Raw genomic sequence first — 9,117 nt, 5'->3', positions numbered from 1 at the left:
TCTCTTTCTAATTCAGATTCGATGGAAGGTGTGGGAGAGTCAACTACTGCCTCTTGAATTCCAGGAATCCTAGGGCTAGGAGTGTAAGTTGGATATGATGGAGGTGTCTCTTGTCTATTCCTTGAAGTAGATGGAGTTGTAAAAATCGAACTCTTGGTTGTAGCTAAAAACCTTCCCCTAGAATCTCTTACTCTATGCATGTCATTTTTTATTTTTCTTCAATTCGGGCTAATAATTCTCTTTTTGATCTTCCAGGTCACTCTAGGTGCAAGAAGAGAGCATACTCAAGAAACTATTAAACCAATAAATTTCTCTTTTTTGATCCTCCAGATCACACTAAGTGCAAGAGGAGAGCATACTTTGAGAGGTTATCAATTTTCCTTCCTTGAAATTTTCTTATTTTTTTTTTAGAAATTGGCTACCTGATTTCACTTCCCCGGCAACGGCGCCAAAATGTTTGGTCAATTTAGTGTGATCTAAATTGCTATTTAAAATGTCAATCCGGGGTTCGTAAACTGACGAAGTGAAGTGTACTATATGTACTAGATAACCATTTCCTTAATCTTTTGTCGTTTTTGAGTTTTTAGTTTATTTTTGGATTTATCTTTCCCTAATGTGTGATGGTGAGAGTGAAAGTGAAGTATGAAGTATGGATGGTGATGGTGGTTTCTACAGTGCTTTTCTCAAACTTGAAAGTGCTCAAGAATAAAGCTTTATAACAACTAAACTGAAATCAATTCTTAAGAGAAAGTAAATGCATCAAACAGTGAACTAATGACAATGGCCCGGTATCCTTGCTGCTGAATGAAAAGAAAGTAAAAACTGAACTTAAAGCAACTCAAACCAAAAGCAAAGAAACTAATTCACACTACTTAAACTCTTCAGATCCTTTACCCTTCAGCTCAATCTACCTTGTGGGAAGTAATCATGAATAAGTCAAGCAATATGCTATCTAAATGGCAAGAAATTAAATTACATAAAAGAAACTAGTCACACTACTTTAACTCTTCTCGTCCTTTACCCTTCAGCTCAATCTACCTTGTGGGAAGCAACCATGAATAAGTTTAAGCAATATGATAACTAAATTGCAAGAAATAAAATTGCAGAAAGGAAACTAATCACACTACTTCAATTCTTCTGATCCTTTACCCTTCATCTCAATCTACCTTGTGGGAAGCAATCATGAATAAGTTTAAGCAATATGATAACTAAATCACACTACAGTTAGTAATATTCTGATTTCTTGCTAATAGAGTCACTTCACTATAGAAAGAAACCATAAATTGATGAGCAGTATGATATCTAAATAACAAAAAAAAATAAGTAAGCAAATCACAACTTGAAAAAGACAGTGCTGAAATTAAACTTCAGAAAATGAAAGTTAGCAGGAAGGATAAGATGATCTCATATGTCAATAGTTATCAAAAAGATGAAAATTTGCCCGGGCTGCCTAAGAAAACCTGCAGAAAAGCACTGATCAGTTGACAGTTATAAGAAAACAGAGGTGAAAATCTAAACAGCAGTGAGTTAAGAAACATCAAACAGTGTGTTATGTACAAGCTAATGATACAAGAACATAATAAAACCAAATGAAAACTTTACAAGGCTTCAGCGCGCAGGGGCCCTCTGCCACTTCAGACGGTCAACAAGTAGTCACATGAATAAACTCAGAAAAGTCTTCTCATATATTAAAACAACAACATATATAAACAGTGGGGTGATAACACAACAGTTCAGAATTTACATCCAAAAAAAACTCCTTTACAGCATTCATCGACGCGTTATTTATAATGACAAAATGTTGAAACTAGCTAACTAACTCCTACACTATTGACTGTGTTGCCAAAGACACGTAGATCCCTTCAGCCGAGATCTAGCGTAACTTTCATCATGTCTATTAAATCTCTGGAGTGGTAGCTGTTAGATTCAGGTTACAGAAGTGCTCTCCAGGTGTGCCGGTGTCTTCGTGAGCTGCGGACTGTGCCACGTAACATTCACGTGCTCAAAACATAGACGTGCCACCATTGAACTCCTTGGTTGGCTCTGCCTTTGACCTTCGTTGACCGTGACCTTACATGGATGATTTGGATGATTCGAAGGGACATGTTCCATGTATCCGTCATCTGGAGCTTGCCCATGTGGCTTATTTCTTCATAGGACACCTGTAGCACAGCTTTTAACAAAATAGCTGTGGAATCCTATGCTCGCTGCGGAAACATGTGCTGGCTGCGGAAACTGACAAGTTTTCGCAGCTGCATGAAAAAAAACTAAACCAAACAACAGTCATAAGCATAGTCAAAAAACCATGTAAAGAACTATTTTTAAACTACAATGCAATGATTTAACAGCTGGGTGGATGCAATAAGTTGAAAAGGAAGGCTGAGAGGGTGTATAGGAAGGTGCAGGTTTGAGGCTCAACACGTAACATGATGATCAAGGTATTCATGAAACAAATGACATCAGACAATTTGTTGAGAAAAATGAATATGATTGTATTAATTCAAATCAAAGAAGAACTTTACAACCTGTGCCTTGATGCTGTAAAAACTCCTCCCAGGGTCCAACAAGAAGTCTCCTCTACTTTGACAAGTTTCACTTTCTTCCCAATGAAGCCAAAAAGGTATGTGATCTCTCCTCTCAAGCTTAACTAGGAAGTCTCAATTCCACCAGCATTTACCCTAAAAAATGTTCAGCTTCTAACCTCTCTAGCAACCAGCCCAATGCCTTAATTTATAGTGCTTTACTATTCCTTCAAAGGGATATCTCCTCTAATCAAGGGATTAGCTCCTTCTCTTTTGGGATGCATGAACCAACTAAGAGCGAACAATCCATGTCAAAATTCCTTCTAGAATCATCTAGAATTAATCTAAAGTTAGTTTCTTAGAATAAACTTGCGCCTTTTTGACTTTCACAGGGGTTCGCACCCACTCCTTTAGGGGCAGAGCGGACAAGTCCACAGGTAATGTGAACAGGGGGTGCGGGATCGCAGGCAACAGTTAGAGAAAGTGTGGAACCAGAGCTTTGTTGATTTTCAATGTCTTTCTCTCATTTTCAAAGCTTGACTTGAAGAGCTGAGGCCTGAGACTTGCTTAGGAGGACAGTACAAGTGATGATAGACCCATACTAACTTCAAATAGTCATGGTGACGATATTCTTGTGTAACAAATTGCCCCCTAAAGTGCGAAGTCTGTAGTAGATGAGGATTTCATTTATCATTTAGGAAGAGTGAAGTACTTTATCATTTCGAGGATCGTCTTGTGGAGAGCCCGGTTGGAACCTGTAAAAAAATTCAATGCAAAAAATATATATGATATCATATCATCGTTGAGGTTGGAATTCCCATACTGGTGTGATGGAGAACACTCAAGTGAGAGTGGGATCATGGGTTGGAAAGTTGGACTTTAGGATTGTGGATATGGATGATCATTCTATAGTGCTGGGGCAAGGTTTTATGAGGCTTGCACAAGCCATACCAATGGTGGACCGGGACATTCTCTTGATCACAGCTGAAGGAAGAACCATGATGGTTCCGATGAATAGAAGGAGTTGCTTGGGGTATAGACAGAGGATGAATTCTATGACTTTGTATCCCAAAGATTCGAATGTGAAACATGAGGATGTGGAGCAAAGAGGACTTGGGAGTATGACTCAAACAATGTGTTATCACTGAGAACTGCAGTCATATGTATATAAGTTGAGTCCAAAATTTCATGGGTAAAAATGAATGTCAAATGGTTGTTATCCTATGTCTACCACTTAAGGGTCATGTTCTTCAATGATATTGTTGAGAATCATTTTCAAAACCTTTAGTTATCCTCCATCATGATTGATTAAGACATGTCTTGTCTTGTATATGTCATTTGTCCTTTTCGCAGTTTCGCAGCACTGTTTGATTGGCTGATTTCGAAGCGCAGTAATGTTTTAGCCTTTTCGTAGCGCCAGCCATTTCGCAGCACATGTCGCTAAGTTATAACTGTCTGCGCTACGAAATCGCGGATTCGGGGATTTTGCAGCGCAGATTCTTGAAATGTCATGTCTGGGGATGAGTCAGTGTGTCCGGTCGGATTGTTGTCAGTTAGTGTACCTTCCAAGCGCTTACGAGCCATCATTCCACCAATAGGTTCATAGTCATGCACATTAAGTTCATTCAAATGTTTTTGTCATGCGTGGCTGTGTCATGATGTTATGTTATTATTACATGAAGTGGCCAGCCTATATGTTAAGGTATTTGAATTGAAATGAGCCCGAGTTTTTCTTCAAGAGAGCTGCATTGCAAGCGAGCCTGTGTTCTAAAGTTTGAATTTGCTTTTCAAGTTGAAGCTGCCAGTGTTTCTCTGTGCAAAAGTTTCAAGGCGTGATGGAGAAGAAGGAGCATCGGTCCGGAAGGTGTCAAAGAGCAGAACCCGAAGGATTGGACTTGACATTGAGGGAGGAAGGTGTTAAAAAGGCCTTCAAAGACGCTGGTTGCTGGAGTTTTTGTGAAAAGCTGAAGGGAGGACACACTCAGGTAACAAAAGAATTTGCCTTAAATTTTATAGGCTTAAGCTCAAAGGTGTCTATGTTAGAATTCCCAGTATCTCCAGAGGCTATTGCTAGGGTAACTGAGATTCCTAGAGGAGGGCAGGAGTGGTTCAAAAATTTCAAATTTGATATGAGCCCATGTAAAGTATTCTTGAAGGAAGCTTATGTGAATGAAGATTTAACCAAGGCTGTACCTAGAAGTTATGTTAAGGAGAGTTATGCTATGCTTCTTACTTGTATTCAAAAATATTTAACTTGTGAGGGCAGATATAACAAAGTTTATTCCTATCATTTCAAGTTGTTGCTGCATTTCACGGGTAAAGCATCTATAGACCTCCCATTTTACTTGTTTCGAAGCCTCAGTAAGATGTGTGATAAAATTCAATTGAGGAAGGATGATTGTGAGACATCACTGTTTCATCATGGCCTAGTTAAACTGTTAGTGATGGATGGTTTGCAGAAGATTGGTAGGGATTGGGATTCTTTTATCTATATGGCCGGTTTCCAGAGTAAGACAGGCCTCACCCCACAGCCACTTAGAGAAAGAGAAGAATCAGTGGAAGAACCTACTATTGCTGAGCTTAGAAAGGAGGCTAGGGAGAAAAAGAAGGATAAATCTCAGTTGAACAAACCAGTCAAACCCTTGGTTATTAAAGAGCCACTTCAGCCACCTCAGTCATCATCAAAGGAAAAGGTCAAGCAAAAGAAAGATGTTCATGGATCAGCTGGATCTGAAAAGGCATCAAGAGTCAAAACAAGGGGTCAACTAAGCAAGGAGAAAGGTAAATCAGTGGCTGTGGAGGAAAGTCCAATTTCAAAGGCCAGCCTAAGTGATCTACTTGAAGCTATTGAATTTGAGCAAGAAGAACCAGTACATTTGGAACCCATGCATATTGATTTGACCCAATCTTCTCCTGAGAGCACTAAGAAATCAAAAGCTTCCAAGAGATTAAGGTTTGATGAGCCTAGTGAGGAGTTTATGTTCAAGCCAAGAAGGCCAGTTACAAGGAAACAAATTAAAGAGGCTGAGAAAGTGCATAAAGGAGAAGAAGCTGTAAAGGAGAAAGTTCATAAAGGAAAAGAAACTTTTAAGGAGAAAGTGCATAAAGCAAAGAAAGCTGTAAAGTCACCCAGAACAGAGGTAATTGAAGTATTGACAAAAACAGTGGAGGCAGTCAAACATAAAGACAAGAATAGAAAGGTCATCATCACTCAAGGAGGAAATGTGATTGCCATAAAGAGTCAAGTGGAAACAGCCATAAAGGATCAGATGGGAGCAACCAAAGAAGAAATTGTCAAAGCCAAGAATGTGATTAAGGAGCGTGCAGTTAGGTATGCCAACTATAAAAGAGCTATCTTAAAGGGCAGCAAAAACCTAGTGGGTCAGTCAGATTCCGTGGCTGATGTATATACCTGGACGGTCCCAGCTCTTAAGCAAGCTAAACTCATCAAAAGAATGAACATGACCCTGAGAGCTAAAAACAAAGCTTTAAAGAAGGAGATTGCAAATTTGAAGATACAGCTAGGTCAGCTAGCTCATTGATTTGAGGAACAGGTGATATTTTCAGTTTTGGTCAATTTTGTTTGAGTCCCACCATTTTGAAATCATCTAAGTCTTTGGCACCTATAGAGGAAGTTTGAAAAATCAAAAGTTCAAGCAAAGGAAGCTTTAGTGCAAATGCATTCTGTTTTAGCAAAAATAGTAGTTTCGTAGCGCGCTACGAAACTGCTGTAGGTGTTGTTTTATAAGAAAAAGAAGGAGTTTAATGATGGGGTCAGCAAATTTTTGAAGGAAAAGCCTCAAGGACATAAGGGAAATCATAAAAGACTCTCCTAACCATTCAGAGAATGACAGATATGCACTTTTGAAAAGGTGAAATATTTCGTTTCTAGCTAAAGTCTCGTTAAAGGTACTTTATGGCCGAATTATTAGGGTTCCTGTTAAGGTTATCGGAGATTTTTGTTTGTACACTTGTTCAGCTTATAAGGCTTCTAGCTCATTAGAAAGTATGGTGATATGCATTGTTTGGGAAGAATTAAAAAGCAGGGGACATGTTCTTAAAGTAATGAAGAATAATGGGAGACAGGGACCGTGAAAACATAACACTTCTCTTGGTTAATTAATGAGCCATCTACGCAACTAGAATCCAAAGCCAGCTCGTTCAGTGTATTCTCCTCCAAGATACCTCAACCAAAGCAGAAAGAGGACATGTGTCAAGAGTCAGAAAAGCATCATGCTACGAGGAGGACAGATTTTGGGTTTTAATTAAATGAAGACCATTTGTAATTTCAGTTTAGCAATTATGTAATTAATGAATTAGTTATGCAGTAGATAAGGATAGTTAATAGCAACCTTCGATTCTCCCCTCATGCTGGAGGAGGAAGCTCGAGGTGGTTAAGCTTGTATTCCTATATATGGATCAAACTTGGATGTAGTAAAGGTTGGATGTTTTTGAAAAAAACAGAGTTTATATTGGCTTATGTAAAGACTTGTTACAGTAATATAAGAGACTACTTTTTTCTTCTCAGGATTCATACTTTGTTCAGATGCTCAAGATGTATGTGGCTTGGTCTTATCCTTTATGTTTTACAGCTCTATAGATATACAATCACTCTGAATTCACCTAGTTGCTCAGATTTCCTGTGTATATTTATGAGTTGAGCTTCATTTGAGAAATGTTTTGAGTGTTTAGACATTACATGCCCTGACTTCCATGAATGAGTAGTTTATAGTTTACTGAAATGGTGTTTGACTCCATGAGCCCAATGGAAGAAATCTTATGTTGTCTGTCCAACCAGCATGTTTATTAAAGTTTTCATTTCAAGAGTTAGCCCTCTTAGTGTTAATCATAATCAGTAATTTGTTTTGAGAGAACCCTCTCAAGTTAGGGAGGCTAATCCTTAGCCAAGAGTCTGGTCTGAAATAGTTACATAGAGTCTAACTGATTAGCAGCCATCAGTACATGATTTTGTGATAACACAATGAAGGAAGGGAAGTTGATTGACTTCATTACAAGAGTGAGGAAGAATGAAGGAAGTGGGAGGTCAATCTCACGAACCTTGGAGCACTTGATAGAGACATCTTCTACTGATGATCTTCACAATGGAGTTGTAAAAGAAGGGAGTCCGAGTACTACTTCAGAAGCAGTGGTTGGAGAGGATTATGAAGGTAGAGATCCGACTGGTATAGTGGATTTTTGTAGGTATGTTATGGGCATATATGACTTTCAGTTGACAAAGGACAAGCTTAGAGAGCTTGGATGTGCAAGTCAGGAGATTGAGGCTGTGCACAGATACTTGAGGACACAACATCAATCTGATACATGGGTGGATGAGAGTCAGGGAGGAAACTTCCTGGTCGTCCTTTCTCTATAAAAAACTGTGGAGATTGGTGGGCTCCAGTATTGCAGCAATAATGTTGCAACTCCTCGGACTCCCTTCTTTACTTTTATCAACCTAGTAGTTCGTAACATACTTGGAAGCGACGGTGCTATATGCACAAGCACTAGCTCTTGCCACAGGCTGTCACTTGATCAGTTGGCACAAGTCCACTAGGAGCTTAAGCCAAATTCTATGAGCTCTTAGAAGAAGATTTTAAATATTATGGATGAAAACTAACTCAACCAGAGGCTAATCTACTTACAGAAAGAAGTTGAAAGCTAGAAAGGAACAAAAACCCTAACAAACCCTAGTTTTACCGACTACCCCTACTAGTGCAAGTAAAAGGATGATAGCTATAAAAATGGATGCCATTGAATTCTACAAAGGTAAAATGCATGTGACTAAGCTACTTTTGAAGAGAAATATGAAGAAAACATCTTTTCTCATTTTTGAGTAATTTGTCAGAATTATTACGCATCTGCTTTAACTGTTTTTGGCTGTGCAGAGGCTGATTGGTGAAAGGAAATGGAGTAAGTGCTTGCAAAAGGTTGGGAATGTTAGAATAGGGCCTAAGGGGTCCCTAGCACCCTTCCAAAGACTTTCACAGTGTTTGGATCTCAAGAAATGGCTTTCATAAGATTCTAAAGGAAGTCTGCAAGGGTTCTACAGGATGTTCTGTGGCTTCTACAGGATGTTCCGAAAGGGGATTTTTGGAGGGTTGAGGGTGGAATAAAGGTGAGGAAGTGGGTACAGAGGTTGGATGATGATGTGGAAGGGTCTAAGACTTGGTGAATGAAGCGGGTGAGTGATAAGGATGGTTGGATTTGTTCAGGGAGGGGTAGAACAATGTTGCACAAAAATATGGAAATTAGGTCAAAGTGAGGGAACTTAGAAAATGTGAGGCAAGAATCAGAGTTAGAGGATGGAGTAGGTGGTATTGATGGAGTAGGGATAGGCAAGGAGGTATCACAGGTGCTCTACAAGTTATTTTCCAAACTATTCAAACAAAGACTCAGAAAACCAAAGACCTAGCTACTTTAACCTAATTTGAGCTAAATATCAGCAAAGAAAATGAACAGAAGTTTATTGGAAACAAAATCATGTGAAATAGCTATGAAAAATAAGAAATCATGGGCCTGAGCATGTAACTGCAACTGGTATCAACTTCCACAAATGAGAATCTAACACTAACAATTGCATGACGAAGCAAAGGCA

This window comes from Pinus tabuliformis, chromosome 9 (assembly GCF_031772625.1).
Source record: "Pinus tabuliformis cultivar Carrire ecotype Pingquan chromosome 9, CPIR1, whole genome shotgun sequence".
NCBI classification, from domain to species: domain Eukaryota; kingdom Viridiplantae; phylum Streptophyta; class Pinopsida; order Pinales; family Pinaceae; genus Pinus; species Pinus tabuliformis.
Note: the sequence above shows the minus strand (reverse complement) of the source record.